General features: G+C 35.0%; 1 protein-coding gene across 11 annotated transcripts in view; it reads right to left on the bottom strand.

Moving 5' to 3' along the window:
• LOC126003964 (neurexin-3-beta) overlaps positions 1 to 18,854 on the bottom strand; it is a 1,607,127-nt gene that overhangs the window by 404,132 nt on the left and 1,184,141 nt on the right. The gene's annotated exons all lie outside the window — the stretch shown is intronic.

The raw sequence follows: 18,854 nt of genomic DNA, 5'->3' as shown, positions 1-18,854 counted from the left end.
GAGAGATATTCTTAATATCTTCAGTTCCTCTCTAGGGGAATCACATATGGGACCTGAAAGAGTAGGTAACTCTGGGACATAGTGTCAAATTTTCTGTCTGGGAGTCGGAGCAATAGCATAGCGATAAGACATTTGCTTTGCACATGGCCAACACAGGACAGACCTCTGTTCAAATCTCATATGCTTCATTGAGTCTGTCAGGAGAGATTTCTGAGCGCAGAGCCAGGAGTAATCCTCAGGCACTGCTGGGTGTGGCCCAAAAATCAATCAATTAATCAAGTTTAAAAAATATTCCATCTCTAGCTCTCTTTGTGTATGCTAATTAGTGGGTCTTGGAGCAGTTCAGAGGTGCTTCTCTAGATTGAATGAAGTCTCAAAACATCATTTCTCACTTTTTTTTAAAAACCTTTGGCTACTTGCGCTTGAAAGAAAATCAAGCCCTAAAAATAAAATAAGACAAAACATCATATTGAATGACCATGAGTATCTATCTATCTTACTGTGAGATTGTGTTTTTTCCCTTTCTTTGTTATTTTTTGCTCAGGGTTTACTCTTTGCTCTGCAGTCTGGGATCACTTCTGGCAGTGCTCATGGGAGTATATGGGGTGTCAGGAATTGAATCTGGATTGGCTGCATATAGGCAATTCTTTCTCTCTGGCCTCTGAGGATGTTATAAAAAGTTAATCTAAACGAATTTTAGAGGGTTTTTAAAAATTAACTTTTCTATTTTTATCAAAGATATTTGTCTCGGGCCCGGAGAGATAGCACAGCAGTGTTTGCCTTGTAAGCAGCCAATCCAGGACTAAAGGTGGTTGGTTCGAATCCCGGTGTCCCATATGGTCCCCCGTGCCTGCCAGGAGCTATTTCTGAGCAGACAGCCAGGAGTAACTCCTGAGCACCGCTGGGTGTGGCCCAAAAACCAAAAAAAAATATATATATATATATATATATATATATTTGTCTCTTGTATTATGCCATTTTTATTTCTCTTCACAAATGAAATTTCAAGAACGATAGAAGAAAGTAGGAAAAACTTTTTGTTTTTGTTTATGGGCCAAACCTGGCCCAATTTAGAGATCACGCATGGCTCTGCATTCAAAAATTACTCCTGGCAGGCTAGGGGAACATATGGGATGCTAGAGATCAAATCTAGGTCAGTGGTATGAAAGGCAAATGCCCTACCTCCTGCGCTATCACTTCAGCTATAAGAAATACTTCTTCTTTTAAAGAAATAATTCTTAATATGATGAATTTTAAACATGACAAATGGTGGTACCACTTATAATTATACCACTTATAATTAGTAAGTTTATCAATGTTTTTATTATTTACGTGTTTTTTTATATAGAACCTCAGGGGTTGAGAATATTTTAAAGTACAAGAAAAAATAAAATAAATGGAAATTAAGTATATTTAAAGTCCATTTAAAAGAATAAGCTTCAGGGGGCTGGAGAGATAGCATGGAGGTAAAGCGTTTGCCTTTCATGCAAGAGGTCATCGGTTCGAATCCCAGCGTCCCATATGGTCCCCTGTGCCTGTCAGGAGCAATTTCTGAGCATGGAGCCAGGAGTAACCCCTGAGCACTGCCGGGTGTGACCCAAAAACCACAAAAAAAAAAAAAAAAAAGAATAAGCTTCAAAATCTAAATCTGGGTAAAAATAAGTTTTTTGGTAGCCAGAGAGATGATATCATCATGTGATAACATTCCATGATTTTACACACACACACACACACACACACACACACACATATATATATATATCTATATATATATATATAGATATATATATATATAAAGCTCATAATGTTTCCATGATGTTACTTATCTTAAAGCTCAAAGAACATTTGGCACAAATATTTCTATGTGTTTCTCTCTGAACATGGACAATATTTAGATCAATGTAAAAGTAACATTGATAATCATTCAAATGTTAGTATTTCCTAAAAATCTCAAGCCTTATTCCACTGGTAGTTTACAGAGGATAAATATGTGTTAAGTATGCTGTTTGAAGAAGACAAGAAGACATGAGCTATGAAGCTTATTTAGAAATATCAAAGTTAACTGCTACAATGTTAGAATTAAGTTTGTACCTATAAGTATGCTCTATGTCACCTTTTTATTTTGCTTCACTTTGATTTGGGTCCACACCCAGTTGTGACTGGGACTGATAGGGACTGACTGAACTCGAGGATCACTCTTGGGGCTAATTGGGATGTCATATGGAATGCGAGTAATAGAAACTGGTTGACTGCATGCAAAACAAACACCCTATCTATTGTACCAAATTTCTGGCCCCTGATTTACCTTTATGAAGTATGTGCTCTGAAACTGAACTACATACCTGGCCTACTGTCCCTTTTAAAAACATTTGACTCCACTATTTTCAGCGTATTACATATAGCACTTATTCATTTTCCATTCATGAATAGCTCAGTTTTTATTAGATGGTCTCTGAAAAGCCTTCCATAGTCACCTGAAGGACCCGGGCTTTTGCTATGGAAAGTTTATAAATAATTCTATACCCAAAACAATATTTTAGCTTTATATCAATAAATACCCTCAAAGCTTCTTAAAATGAAAAATCTGAATATAATTATTTACCCTTGGTGTATTTCCATCTGTGAAGAATTTAAATAATTTCTTTTATGCAAATGTTTCAAATGTCATCAGTATCTTATTTTCTATTTGGAAAACTGAAGGTTACTCAGCAATTAAAGTATAAAACCACCAAAAATGTAAATCAGTTGGTGACATTTATGGTAATTTAAAAAATCCTACCCCATTCTATCCTTAATATATAGTTGATTCTGTCACACAGTTTAATTAATACTGAATCAGTAAATAATTTGTTACTTTAAAGAATAAGCTAAAAGTTGATAATATGCTCACACATGGTGAATTATAGATTAAAAAGACTTTTTGAACATATTAACTAGACACTCATGGAGTTAAACTATAGTGCAGAAGTTAAAATTAGAAATGTAGCCTGACTTTTATTTATCTTGAGGTCACATCTGGCAGGGATAACTCCTGGTAGATTCAACAGGGTAAACACTCTACCTGCTATACTATCATTCCAGCACCTAGTTTGACATATTCACCCAAAAATTACTTTACTGATTTAATCTGTGTTTTTATATTCTTATCCATGGTTCTGTTTACTAAATTTAATGCATAGAATATAAAAAATAGATAGGCAGTGACTAGTTTCTAGGCAATTCAATTTTTAATTAAACAAAGTAATTTTAAAAAAAAACCTGAGTATTGTCATTGCAAAATATAATTTAAACATTTTAATTTATATTCTGACATTAGATATCATTGTTAGATAATTCTGATTTTGTAGGTGAAAATTACCTAAAAAGTATGCAAAGTGCTTAGGGTATGGTTTATTTTGTTGGGCACAAATACATGTTAAACATGTATTCCTGGTGCTGCATTTTGCTAGGAAGAATGAATAAAATGCTAAATTATCCCACAGTCCAATGTTGACTTTAGAAATAATTAATAGTTACATGTATCTACTCTGATAATCTGTCACTTTTTCCTTCTTTAACTTTACTATTTGACTTGTTTTTTAGATATAAATACCTGTTTTCTGTTCATTTTAATATAAAATATCGGAGGCCCAGAGGGAGCGTAGAATTACCTTGTTTTACATTTTCAAATTAAAAAGTTAACTTTGTTATTTAAAAATGTGGATTACAAATCAACTTCTAGGGAATATATCAGAAATTATAATTATCCTCCTTAATTCATTAAAATTTATTTTTAATACAAGTAGAAACACATTAAATACTTTCTCCCTAGAAATTAGTTTAGATTTCTCATGATGCAAAGTACACTGCTGTTATTATCATAGTACATGTATTAATAACCACCACCATGTAGATTTCCTGTTTTTCAGTAATAATAGATCAGTTCAAGAAAAAATTACACAATTTTCCTATTACCATTTAACATTGCAGGATTTGCAATTTTGCAAATAGTAAAGGTTGCCTTGCTGAGTTACAACCAACCCAGTATTTGATGAATTAAATGTATGTCTTCCTACAAATTGAGAAAAGAAAAAAAAAGTGGATGGGGCCCCAGGGGCCAAGTGGTCTCAGGAGCATTGAGGGGGGAAAATGGTGATATCTAAATACCCAGCCAAAATCAAGGACAATAGAATCAAGAGACCCAAACTATAGTAAGTGAAACACAAAATAGATCTGTATACTAGTAGTTCAAGGGGGCTAATATTGGAGGTGTGGGAGGCATAGAGGAAATTACAGTGGAGGGAGGTCAACACTGGTGGTGGGAATGGCCCTAACTCACTGTCACTAAATGCCTGAAATCAACTATGAACGACTTGTAACACACAATGGTCTCAATAAAAATTAAAAAGAAAATTAAAAGAAAGGAAAAAAAAGTCTATACATACTGTCACACCAAAATACAGCAGATTCATTCTATCTTTAAATAGTCAACAAGATCAATATACAACTCATTTTATCTCAAAAGTACCAGAAATTAAGTCTGGATTTTTGTTTCCATATTTGCTTTACTCTATATTGTAATGAATCTAATAGCAATATTGGTAGAGATGATGTGTATCCTTATGAATAATTTGATATGCATTCTATGTGGAGGAGGTTAGAAGAAGAGGGAGGATGGAAAGGTTAGAATAATATCTACTAGGATCATGAAGAATTCCTGGAGCACTATTTAATAATCAATAATCTTTGATTTTTAAGGAGAATGAAGCCTAAAAGTTTCTCTACTTTGCACATTTCTCCATTAGTTCATTGCTTCTGGTGGTAGCATTGGGTAGGCACATGCCCAGCAAAACTCATGGGCTGCTTTCAGTTCTGTGCGCAGGGGTCATTTATAATGGTGTTCTGGGGTCACATATAATGGTGATCCAAATGCACACAAAGCAAGTGCATTAACCTCTATATTATCTCTCTGGCCCTCCTAAGTAATTATTAAATCTTTGATGCATTATTCCTTATTTTACTATAAGTTAACTTAATTGCTGATGTCAGCTTAACATTTCCATATTTATGATTAATAGAATAGTTATTATTAATATTGCTTTTATTCATTAACCTACCAATATGAGTGACACTGTTTGTATTTTATTCCCTTATTAAATGTTTATTACTATGGTATAAAATTATCAGAAAAAAATAGAATTTTTAGGGCAGTGCAATAGCACAGCGATAGGGCATTTGCCTTGCACACAGCTGACCCAGGATGAACTGAGGTTTGATCCCCAGTGTCCCATATGGTCCCCTAAAGTCAGGAGTGATTTTGGAGCACATATTCAGGAGTAACCCCTGAGCATCACCAGGTATAGTCTGAAACCCCCCCCCCAAATAAAATCTTTGATATGTTCAATATTTACTTAAGAACAGTGATATATATGTATATATGTATATGAAAAATAAGTAATACTTAGAAACTATATGAAAATACATGAAGCTCCTTATTATTACCATCAAATTATACATGTCTAATAAATACATAATATAACATTGTATATTTTTGGTTGATGTTAAAATAGAACTAGCTTTAAAGCAGTTCTAAGAGGAAGCATAATAGAATCATATATTTAGAAAACTTTATACTTTACTTGAAGATGAGAGTATCATATAAGAAAATAAAGTAAGTTATAAAATAAGTATATTTTAATATGAAAATCACATGATGGCTAATTTAGCAGTAGCACAAAGTCAGAATCCTACATTAATATTTTTCTATGTTGCCTTGGTGGTCAATAAATCTTGTGGGGGGAAGGGTGAAACAAAAAACAAAAATTCTGACACTAATATGTCTCTTACTTCTATTCAGGTTGCTTATTACTTATTTTCATTTTATTCCTCTCTCATCAATCTTATTCATATTTGTGGTTATTTTATTGTAAAATGGTAAATCTTTTTAGAAAATAAATGTGTTCTCAATGACAAGAAAATATACTATGCCACACAGGATGCAGTTACTTTTATAAAATTAAAATGTATATTCATATAAATTGTCTTGCATTTAAGTAAACCAAAAATGTTTTTGGAACTAAAAATATCTCTTATAGCGAATAGAGACAGAAAGCTCAAGTATCTTTTAACAACGTATGATCTAGAGAACACAATGATCCATTTTTTTATTTGCCTTTCTTGTCTCTGCCCTCTTCCCCTTTCATAAATCTGTCCTCTTCATTAGACTTCCCAGATGAAATTTCCTAAAAGCAAGAAATCTACTGGGAGGGAAAGAGTTTGAATAACAGATGGGGAAACAAAAACTTCAAAATCTCTGCCAGAACTTCATAGATGAAAAACCATCTTCATAAGAACTGAAGGGGTGATTTTAAGACAACGTAAATTTTATAAACATGCCAAACCATGACACAAAACTCCATGACAATAATTTATATGTCAATGGGACAAATGCACCAATTAAGAGACATAGAGTAGCAGAATGGATTATAAAATGGAACGCAACATTCAGGTGCTTTCAAGAAACACCACTGAATATTATGGATTATTGACTTAAACTGTGCCTTATTAAATAAGCACTTCAGGAATTCTTTATGCTCCCAGTGGACATTATTTTAACCTTTCCATCTCCCCTCAACCTCCTCCACATATAATACAAATCAAATTATTTAACAACCAAAATTAAATTCTGTTTGTTATGATAGCAGGCTAAGGTGCGAAGTGCCATTGGGTGGACTCTGGGAACATTGGTGGACAGAGGTTGAAACTAGTGAAATTATTGATGTTGAAACACTATGTCTAAAATTCAACTAGAAATAACTCATGATGCTTTACATAAAAATCTAAATAAAGAAGATATGAGGTATCTGTTTCCTCATCTTCAAAATGTACTACAAAGCAATAGTAATTATAGCAGCATAGTATTGAAATAAAGACAAATCTCCAGATCAATGGACTATATTGAATAATCTGAAACAAATCCTCAGTTATAGGATCAGTTAATATTTGATAAAGGCATGCAAAATACTAATTGGAGAAACAAAAACCTCTTAAATAAGTGGTACTTGGAAAAACAATCAGCTACATTCAACAAGATTATCTTAGACCTCTTTCTAACACCATGCAAAAAAGTCAAGTACAATGGATTAAAGACATTATAAGACCTGACTCCATAAGCTATATATATAGAGGAAAAGATAGACAGAACTCTCCATGATACTGAAGATAAAGGCATCTTCAAGAATGAAAGATTGCTAACCAAGCAAGTGGAAGCATTGATAAACAAATAGGACTACATTGATTTAAGAAGCTTTTACATCTCAAAGGAAATGATTGCCAGGATATAAAGATAGCCCATAAATTGGCTGAAATATTTCCCTATCAATCATCTGATAATGGATTAATTAAAAGATATATAAAGAACTGGTTGAATATTATAAGAAAGAAGCTTCCCACACGATCAAAAGTGAAGACTGGTTATGAAAAGAAACTTCCTCCAAGAAGAAATACAAATGGCCAAGAGCACATGAAAAAATTCTCCTTGTCATTAATCATCAAAGAGATGAAACTCAAAACAACTGTGCAACATTATCTCATACCACAGGATCTATCATACAGCAAGAAGTACAAGAAAAAACACTGTTAACATAGATGCAGGGAGAAACATTTCCATCTCATGCATTGTTAATGGAAATATTGCCTAGTTTAACCTTTTCTGAGTACAATATGGAACATGCTATAATATCTAGAAATTGACTCAGCAACTCCACTTCTTATAATATAGCAAAGACAAAACAAAAATGGAGAAAAGACCTTTGTACCATTCATTTCCTTGCAGCACTAACATAATAGCCAAAATCTGGAAGCCACCCAAATATAAAAAAATAAAAATAAATAAATGGATAAAAAACAATACACATATATGCAAAAGAATATTACCTGGCCATATTCTTTACTGAAAGGATAAACTCATGCATTATGATGTAATGTGGAGATACTTGGAGAGTATTATGTTCAATGAAGTTAAAGAGAGACTGAGAAAGAATGATCTGAAGAACATAATGATGGAATAATTACTACTTATAGACAATGAAAACATGAGAACTTGTTTTCAGCAGGTACCATGACACTTGAAGGGGTCAGGGGAAAGGACAGTGAGGGAGAAATGATTTGAGGAGGGAAGCATTCAACAGGGACAAGGTGATGTTGAAAGGTGGAAAAGTGTTTGTATATATCAGCAACAGTTCTGTAAACTACAGTGCAAAAACTTAAGAAAAAAATGTCTCTCATAAAAGTAGACCAGTGTCTAGTAAGCAAATAAGAATGGGGAGGAGCAGTAGTGGAATGAAGTGGACACTGGTAAAGGTGTTGTTGTGGAAACAATGTGTGCTTAAAAACCCAATCATGAAAAAAATCTGTAATTTCCCAGTGAATAATTTTTTCTGCATTCCAGAAGAAACCACTAGGGAGTATGAGATAAATGATAGAAAATTTACAAATAGCCCTGCAATATATTTATCAAATAGATAGTTTGTGATGATATATTTTGTCTCCCCTGACTCTTTTAAATAAACAACAAAATTGATGACAAAATTGCTTTAAATAAAGCATAGCTCCAAGGATTGAACCGTAAGGGAGACATTTCATCCATCTTAAAGAACATCCTTCATCACTGGAAAAAAATGATCAGATTTACTGCCCAGCTAACTGAGAAACTGACAACATAGCTTAAATGTCAAGTATATAACTAGCGCGATCCAAGACCTATGTTTTAAGTAATGCTTAGGGAAGGTGAGGACTCCTTCCATACTGGGCAATTTCTTTCTTTCCTTCGAAAGAAAAATTCCTAAATCCAAAAGACTTGGGGACATAAGAAACAAAGATAATGTTTCAGAACATATCACGATACTCTAGAAAAGATTTAAACTCAGAGTTCCCCACTGGACCAATAATGATCGAATTTAGCACTTAGTATATTCTGGGACTCAAAATTAGTATTTGATATGAAGGCATGTTACATACCAGATACTCTAAAGAAGGTTATGGGAGAAAAATATTAAACAAAGAAAATTATACTTATTAACCCAGTTACTACATGAGTTTTTCAAGGTAAGCATCCTACCGACATACTATACTATTGCTCTTGCTCCAAAATCCTGTCCAGAATTTCGTTAGAACTCTTATTAAGAAATTTTAAGGAAAGCCAAATTATGTTATTTCTAAATATAATACTAATTATATGTGTAACTGTTATATTCCTTTATGTATGTACCTCTATCCCTTCAAATTTTGCAGAAAATGTAATCATACATAGTTATTGGTACATTTCATGGATGCATAGAAAGGAACTCTTATCTACTGCTGGTGGGAATGCCGTCTAGTTCAACCTTTATGGAACGCGATATGGAGATTCCTCCAAAAACTGGAAATCAAGCTCCCATATGATCCAGCTATACCACTCCTAGGAATATACCCTAGGAACACAAAATTACAATACAAAAACCCCTTCCTTACACCTATATTCATTGCAGCACTATTTACCATAGCAAGACTCTGGAAACAACCAAGATGCCCTTCAACAGACGAATGGCTAAAGAAACTGTGGTACATATACACAATGGAATATTATGCAGCTGTCAGGAGAGATGAAGTCATAAAATTTTCCTATACATGGATGTACACGGAATCTATTATGCTGAGTGAAATAAGTCAGAGAGAGAGAAAATCGCAGAATGGTCTCACTCATCTATGGGTTTTAAGAAAAATGAAAGACATTCTTGCAATAATCATTTTCAGACACAAAAGAAAAAAGAGAAGTTACAGCTCACCTCAGGAAGCTCACCACAAAGAGTGATGAGTTTAGTTAGAGAAATAACTACATTTTGAACTGTCCTAATAATGAGAATGTATGAGGGAAATGGAAAGCCTGTCTAGAGTAGAGGCGGGGGTCGGGTGGGGAGGAGGGAGATTTGGGACATTGGTGATGGGAACGTTGCACTGATGATGGGTGGTGTTCTTTACATGACTGAAACCCAAACACAATCATGTATGTAATCAAGGTGTTTAAATAAAATATAAAAAATATCATTTCCTTTATGAATCTTATAACTCAATCAATTTTCAGAAACTCATATCAGAAAAAGACTTTTGAAATGTTATTATTACTTAAGGTTCCAGGACTATTTCTAAAAAATGTAATTAGTAGTAGATTAATTCTTTTTTGGGGGGAGGGGCCATACCCCACAGCTTTCAGGAATTGCTCCTGGAAGGCTCAGGGACCCTAGGGGATGCCAGAAATCAAACCCAGGTCTGTCCTGTATTAGCCAAGCAAGGCAAATGCCCTATGGCTGTGCTATCTCTCCAGCCCAGTAGATTAATGCTTTATACAATTAAATTAATCTGAAAAAAAAAGTTTTAGGAACAGCATCAGATTCCTCTCTGCTTCCAAGAACTTTTAAAAGCACTATATTTCTTCTGGACAATTACTCCTTTCCTTTCCTTTCCTTTCCTTTTTCCTTTCCTTTCCTTTTTCCTTTCCTTTCCTTTCCTTTCCTTTCCTTTCCTTTCCTTCTTCCTTTCCTTTCCTTTCCTTTCCTTTCCTTTCCTTTCCTTTCCTTTCCTTTCCTTTCCTTTCCTTTCCTTTCCTTTCCTTTCCTTTCCTTTCCTTTCCTTTCCTTTCCTTTCCTTTCCTTTCCTTTCCTTTCCTTTCCTTTCCTTTCCTTTCCTTTCCTTTCCTTTCCTTTCCTTTCCTTTCCTTTCCTTTCCTTTCCTTTCCTTTCCTTTCCTTTCCTTTCCTTTCCTTTCCTTTCCTTTCCTTTCCTTTCCTTTCCTTTCCTTTCCTTTCCTTTCCTTTCCTTTCCTTTCCTTTCCTTTCCTTTCCTTTCCTTTCCTTTCCTTTCCTTTCCTTTCCTTTCCTTTCCTTTCCCTTTCCTTTCCTTTCCTTTCCTTTCCTTTCCTTTCCGTTCCTGTCCTGTCCTTTCCTTTCCTTTCCTTTCCTTTCCTTTCCTTTCCTTTCCTTTCCTTTCCTTTCCTTTCCTTTCCTTTCCTTTCCTTTCCTTTCCTTTCCTTTTTCTTTTTGGACAACATATAGCAATGCTCATAACTGACCCTTGGCTTTCTGCTTAGGGATCAATCTTGGTGTGTCTTGGGAGACCATAGGAATTAAATCCAAGTCGGCTTCATGCAAGGCAAGTGTCCTACCCATGTAGTATTGTGCAGGTCCCTGGAGTAATTATTTTTATACAAACATTTGATGGTTACTAACAGTACTAATTATAATATTAATGTTAATACTCATACTATAATATTCATTTAAATATAGAAATATTTAAATTATCTATGAAAATGAATTTTATATAGTCTATATTAGAATTTAATATTGTTTATATTTTATAGAATATAATTTCAAATTGCTATAAATCCCTTTAGTTATCATACTTTGATTAGTGTGTTAGGGCAGCTATAACAAAATTTCACTAACTGGGTAGGCCAAAAAATAGACATTTATCTGCTCATGACATAGAGTACTAGAATTCCCAAATCAGGATCTGAGAAAAGTTGTTCTTTTCTTTGGCTTGTGGCTTAGCTGTCTTCTTTTTCACTATCATCTGACCTTTATACTATCTATGTATGTCCTAATTTCCCCTTTTTATAAGGACTGAAGTCAAATTGGATTAGGGTCCACCACCCAATTATCTCATTTTAGTTGAATTGATTCTTTTTGGGTGTGGTATAGTTAGTATATTAGTATATATAGTTAGTATAATTAGGTAGTTAAAATTACCTCTTTAGAAAGCATATATCCAAATACTGTCATTTGGAGTTAGGGTCTCTAAAATATTTTTGGGGAACCAGAGCAATAATACAGATGGTAGGGCATTTGCTTGGCATGCAGCTGACACTATTTTTATCCCAGCATTCCATATGATCTCCTATATCTGCCAGGAGTGATTCCAGAGGGCAGAGATAATGACATTTCTGAATGTTTCTGTGTGTAGCCCAGAAACAAACAAAAGTTCTGTGAGACTGTGGACTATTATTTCAACATATAAACTCAGGGGTAGGGCACAATTTCAACAAAAATTTAAAGAAGAAGCTATAGAATGTGGCAAAAATCACTTGTACAAAAGGGTGTAAATATTACAAATTTAATTTAGATATATCTCAATAAGTGAACACATTTCATTATGGCAAACTACATCCCTATATACTCAATTTTTACTTTTACCTGTGAATGCATCTAAATGGGGGGACATTGAGGATCAAAGAGAAATGATTCTCTAACCTGGACAAAATAAAAACCCCAAACAATAATTAGAAATGGTAATTATTTTATCTTATTTAATAATAGCATTTTATATGGTTGATATGAGGTTGTTCTCTGTAAATCACATAAAGCACGGGCAAGCACTGGCTATTCCTAATTAATTATACCACCCTCATAAATCTAAAATTCTGAAGGATGGATTCTGTAATGAGGTTTATTTCATGATTATCTTAGCCAATTTAATTTGACTTTCATAACTAAGATTGGTTCTTTTGCAGCAAAGCAAAGTAAGTCCTAGGAAACTAATCATTGTTCACATTGAAGAAAGTAAATAGTATACTTCATAATTAAACAAAAATTAAAATCCAGTGCCCTTCTGTCCTCTGAGATCTTAGAGGACAGGATTACTTAATTCATCTATCAATTCTGTGAATGATCAGAAGTAAAATTTCATTTAATTCATTAATAAAACATATCTCACCTAGGCTTTAATATCTTCACATTGTCATTTAGACACATACCCATTAGTCTCAGTGTGATATTTGAGACTCATTCCTATTTCATCTTAATGTAAAAACACATTATAAATACTAGCCAATTAAAGCTTAGACTATCACCTACAGTGGAATTTGTAACAGAGCTTTCAATTTATAAATGGAAGTAAACCACAAAGACATTTGAATGATCTTTTCTTTGGTGAGATTTTGACAGGCTCAGATAAGAAAGTCTCACCCATTGTTTTATTGTAACTCCTGAATTCCTAAATCACATAAATCTTTTTAAGTGAAACACACATACACATTATATAAATATATTACACTTAGCTTTAATTTAACTAACTGGATGCTAAAGAAGCAATAAACATGCCAAGAAAAGTAACATATTTCAAATAGTACTGGAACTGAGGCATAGCTCATTAGATTATAGAGCAGGGGAGGGGTCTCAAACTCAATTTACCTGGGGGCTGCAGGAGGCAAAGTTGGGGTGAGGCAGGGCCGAATAAGGGATTTCACAAAATAAAGTCCTCAAACATTATTAACAGTTTTAATTATTTCTTCTGAACATGAATAGAACATTGAGTGAAAATCATGAACAGTTCTTCTGAACATAGCATCTTTTGCCTATTCCTTGCTGCCAGAGACTTGACAGTGCTTCTTCTCACAAATCTGAACCACATTTGGCTTTAGAGAGGAAGCAGTTGAGACCCTCAGTATGGCTTACAAATGATCATCATTAAGTCTAGTCCTGTACTTTGACTTATTAAAGTTCAATGTGGAGAATAAATTTTCATACAAATATCTGTTCCCAAAAAGGCATATGGTGCACTTGAACATTTGGGAAAGCTCAGGGAAGCTGGGGGGCAATTCTCTCAAAAATTGCCCATGCATGTCTGCTTTTCCACTAATTTCCCTGAACTTGGCTTTGAGATTAGAGTTGCATTGCAGGTCAATGAGCTCCATTTAAAGCACAGGAGGGGCATCTTGCACATCAAAGGAAAAGGGGTCCACAAAAATTTGGAAAGTGGCTCTGTGCTTTTTGAACTCTGCAAATCTGTGATCAAATTCCTTCTCTAGCTTAAAAATAGCATCAACATATTTCTCATCACTGAATGGCATGCCTGCCATTCTTTGCATGCTGGGAAATGGCAAAGTATGTCTGAAAGAGCTGGGATTTCCATAACACAAGTTTTGTGGAGAACGCTCTCATGTTGTCATAGGCAGCACTGATAAGCTACTCCAGGTCTTGTAACATCTTGTTTAGTACATTCAGCTTATGTGTGATGTCAACAAGAAAAGCTAAGTCTATGAGCCATTTGTGATCACTCAACTCAGAAACAGCATTCCCATCCTTCTCTCAACTCAAAAGATCTTTTCAGGACATTTCCTCTGCTGAGCCAACATACCTCGGTGAAATAGAGTACATCTTCATATTCTGACTCCATTTCCTCTAAAAAATCACGAACCTCCTGTGCTTTTAAGCCCCTGGATCTGATTTGGTTGATGCATTTCACAACAACAGACATCACATTGTCACACAGCAGGCATTTACTGCAAAGGGCCTGCTGATGGATAATGCAGTGAAGAGCAATGGCCTTCTCTACACCCTCCTCTTAAGTTTCTTTGAACAAGTGCCACCAGTTCATTTTTTCTCCCTGTCATCGATGGTGCTCCATCGGTTATTATTCCAACAAACCTCTTCCATGGTAAACTTGCATTCTCAATGGCATCACACAGATGCCGAAATATCTCATTAGCAGTGGTCTGGCCATGCATTGGGATTATTGTGAGCAGCTCCTCTGTCAATTCAAAATTGCAATCAACACTATGGACATAAATTGTGTGAGCTGCACAGAGTCTGTTGTAGCTGTGCCCTCGTCAAGAGCAATTGAGTATGCATCAAAACATTTGGCTTTCTCGCACAGTTGATGATAAATATCACTTGACATGTCAGAAATGCGCTCTGCCACAGTGTTGGCAGAAAGGCTGATTTTGCTAAACTGACCTTTCTTTTCCGGACAGATAATACTTGTTGCCTGTAACATGCAATTTTAACAAACTCTCCTTCTGTGAATGGTTTCCCTGCCTTAGCAATCATCTCACTAACCATGTAACTAGCTTCAACTGATGCAGCATTCTCTTTGGTTGCTTTCTTGAAGAACTCATGTTGCCTCATTAGACATGCTTTAAGACTGGCAACCCGCTTGGCTTTCTCATTTCCTTGATATTTTGCACATTTCTCAGCATGTTTAGTTGAATAATGGCGTTTCAAGTTGTATTCCTTGTGCACTGCAACTTTCTCTGAGCAAATAAGACATGTGGGGATGCCCCTGTGCTCAACAAAGAAATACTGCGTCTCCTACATTTCCTGAAATTGTCTGTGCTCGTCATCAATCTTTCCCTTCACTGCAGGCTTTGATGAAGTCATGATGAAAGTATGACAAAATCTAATTCTGTAATAAACTTCTCTCCCTTCTCTCTCTTAGGTTTCCGATAATGCAAGGGACAGCGGGCAGGAGCAGTGGAAATGACATCTGTGCTAGGCGCAAAGTATTCTCAATTATTCGCTTACGGAATATTCTCAATAAAAAATCGCATTAATAAGAAAAAATTGCAAAAAATCGCATTAAACATTTGCATACCCCGAACGAAACTGCTCGGGGTATATGAATTTTTAATGTGATTTTTATTGTGATTATTTGGTAAGCGAATAATCGCGAATACTGCGATATTTGAAGGCCAGCCGTGAGCCACAAAATGTTGTGCGGAGGGCCGCAAACGGCCTGCAGGCCGCAAGTTTGAGACCCCTGTTGTAGAGTGTATTTTGCATGGAGGACTGGGATAGATCCCAGTATTATATGGTTTACTTACGGCAGCTAGCCCAAGCTGAAACACAAGGGTACCTTCTGAGTACCTTTCGTATGACCCCCCCAACCAAAACCAAATAAATAACAAATAAAAATAAATAGTACTATTATAATTCAGTGTCCCCACTATTAATTAGTGAGTGTAAAGAATATATATAAAATTGTCCTTAGTTAAAATTTAAGTGAGTAAAAATTAAATGTTTATTTTATAATTTCTTAGAATTCTACTTCTTTATTTCACTCTCCTCACACACACACACACACACACACACACACACACACACACACACACACAAAATGCCCTCCTTCTAATACCAAACCCAAAGTCAACAACAACAGAATCAAGATCTAAAACAAATTACATACAAAGTGAACCTATTACACTAGCAGTCCAGGGGGCACAGGAGGGAAGTATTGGATGCATGCTGGGAACAGGGCAAAGGAAGATCAACGATGGTGGTGAGGAATGGCCCTAATTCACTATCACTATGTACCTAAATATAACTGTGAAAGTCTTGTAATTCACGTGGTTTTCAATAAAAAATATTAAAAAATAAATACCTTCTTCCTTCGGATGGTATCTCACTAAAAACTCGTTTGCTTCCTTTTTCTGCTTTTTTTTTTTGGGGGGGGGCACACCCATTTGACACTCAGGGGTAACTCCTGGCAATGGGCTCAGAAATCGCCCCTGGCTTGGGGGGACCATATGGGATGCCAGGAGATCGAACCGAGGTCTGTCCTAGGCTAGTGCTTGCAAGGCAGACACCTTACCTCTAGCGCCACCTCTCTGCCCCTGCTTCCTTTTCTTATTTTTATTTTACAACTTTGAAATGCCCTGAGCAATAAGAATAATTAGTTCATAGAGGACTACAAAAGGACATTGAATGAGGCAAAATTATGGTAGAACTTGTTTTGTACTTGATTTTAATGATCTTGATGACAGCTGAGCAATTTTATCAATTAAGTAAAATTCTCAAACTTTAACTTCTTTGGTATAAGTTTGCTAAATTTTAATTTCTTCCACAAATAAAAAAATCATAATTTACTCCTGGGACTCTGCTCAAAAATTACTCTTAAAGAATGTGGTGGGCCATATGTGGTACCAACGATCAAACTTAACACAGATACATGCAGGGGAGTACCCTTACGCACTGTAGAAAGAGACTCACTATCTCTTTGATCAAGTATTTGTCATTTGAAATGCTTATATTCTATTACTTAGGATATGAAATCTAATTTATCACTCTTCGTAACTTAGTATGTTCTTGTAATTTTACTTGTGAGTAGACTTGTGCCAGGAGGCACATTGTATAATGACTAAATCCGGTTAATATGTACACAAAATTTCTATTTTTTGAAAAAAATTGTCACTGACAAACAATTTTACTCAAAAACAAAGATCATGTAGGGGCAGGAGTGATAGCACAGCGGTAGGGTGTTTGCCTTGCACTCAGCAGACCCAGGACAAACCTAGGTTTGATCCGTTGCCTCAATATGGTCCTCGAGCCAGCAGCAATTTCTGAGCACATAGCCAGGAGTAACCCCTGAGGGTCACTGAGTGTGGCTCAAAAACCCAAACAAACAAACAAACAAAAACCTACCAAAAATCATTTATAATCAAAAATCACATAAGAAGCCCAAATAGGTCAATGATAACTCCTAAGTGCCAATAATGTTTATTATATAAAAAAATTACCTTTTGCCTTTTGTCTATGGACTAATGTATTATTTCATTCTTATTTAATAATTTTGCAATTAAATTTTACCTTTAAAACTAGTTTACCCTGAATATATAAGCTCCTGATTTTCTTAATATTGTATTTTCTTTCTTCAATGTTTCTGCTGGTAATTTATATTTCTCTTCATAATTTTTGCAAGATAATTGTATTTGCTAATGTTCAGTGATTTTTATCCTGCTTTTCTAATTAAATATATTTCAAACAAATTCTATTTCTCGAGTACCCTGTCTTCCCTTGCTATTTATGTTACTTTAAAAAACTGCATATTCCCTAATATGATGAAAAAGTAATTTTCCTATTATTATCTACACTCAACTTATGAGGAGGTGGCAGCCTACCCCAACTTTAAAATTTTTCAGATATTGAGTGAGTTTCTTTGTGTACCTGGTCTCAACCTTATGCTTTTATTCACAAAGCCATGCTGCAAGTCTATAAAAAAGTAATTTCCTGGGCCCTCGTCTTAGCTCTGATATGATAACTTTAGCATTGATTCAACAGTACAGATATGACATTCTGCAAATAAACAGCAGTCACTTCCATCAAAGCCTGAAGATTTGTTATGATGGATATATTCAGACACACCAGTCTCTTTTTAGAAAATGCAATTTTATGGAAAAATACAAGATAATTGGTCTTTAGCTCTTGCAATAAACTTAGATAGCACCTGCCATATTTAAATTAATATAGTACTTCTCCCTGTTAGATTAGACCTTCTGATTAAGTCAGTCATGAGAAAAGATTCAGACATTGCCCATGTATATTTGAATTGAAAGCTTTTTTTTTTGATGTGGGTATTTTTAATGTTGTGATATTTGTCCATTTACCAAGCAAAGAGAATTGAAAGTTCTTCATTCAGTCATATATCCCATCTGTCCTTATCTCTGAGTCTCAGCTTTTGCCCCACATTGTGTTACATAGGTGGTAAGTTTTATTTTCACCACAAGATTCTCCAAAAAGTGACCTACAATTTGGAAACCTCCACATGAACATTGAGTCTGCTTCTCAGAGATCACATATACATCAATCTTGAGGATTTATTCCCTTTCCCATTGTCCTCATTCCTTCTGACTCTGGCTGCCACCGTGTAGATCAAGAAACACAGAAAACAGCTTTGCTCCTTTTAATCTCTCTTAAACCAGAAGCAAGAATGAATCAGACACACATGGCTGGAGCAATGGAATGTAAAGTGCCAAGGCTGGCATTTCAATCAGCCCTCACATTTCCAAAGAAATCCTGGATAAGAAAGAGTAAAGAGGTTCCTTCCAGGAAACAAATGAAAACTCAAAGGGTTGATATATTTAAGCAACTTATAACCTTAAGATATCCTTCAGTAAGAAGAAAATACACTTTCTCTGGAAGGGCCTTTTTACTGGTCACAACCAATGAAAGTTCCCTTTTCCTGATCCTTCCATTTAAGTGGGAAGTTTCACATTTATACAAACTTTTACTTTAATATTTAGAAACTCCAGGAAAATTTCTGAAGTCAAAGCTTAGGAAGAAATCCACATTA

The sequence above is a fragment of the Suncus etruscus genome, chromosome 3 (genome assembly GCF_024139225.1).
Source record: "Suncus etruscus isolate mSunEtr1 chromosome 3, mSunEtr1.pri.cur, whole genome shotgun sequence".
NCBI lineage: Eukaryota > Metazoa > Chordata > Mammalia > Eulipotyphla > Soricidae > Suncus > Suncus etruscus.
The sequence above is the reverse complement of the archived record's forward strand: the minus strand, read 5'-3'. Positions and strand labels throughout refer to the sequence as shown.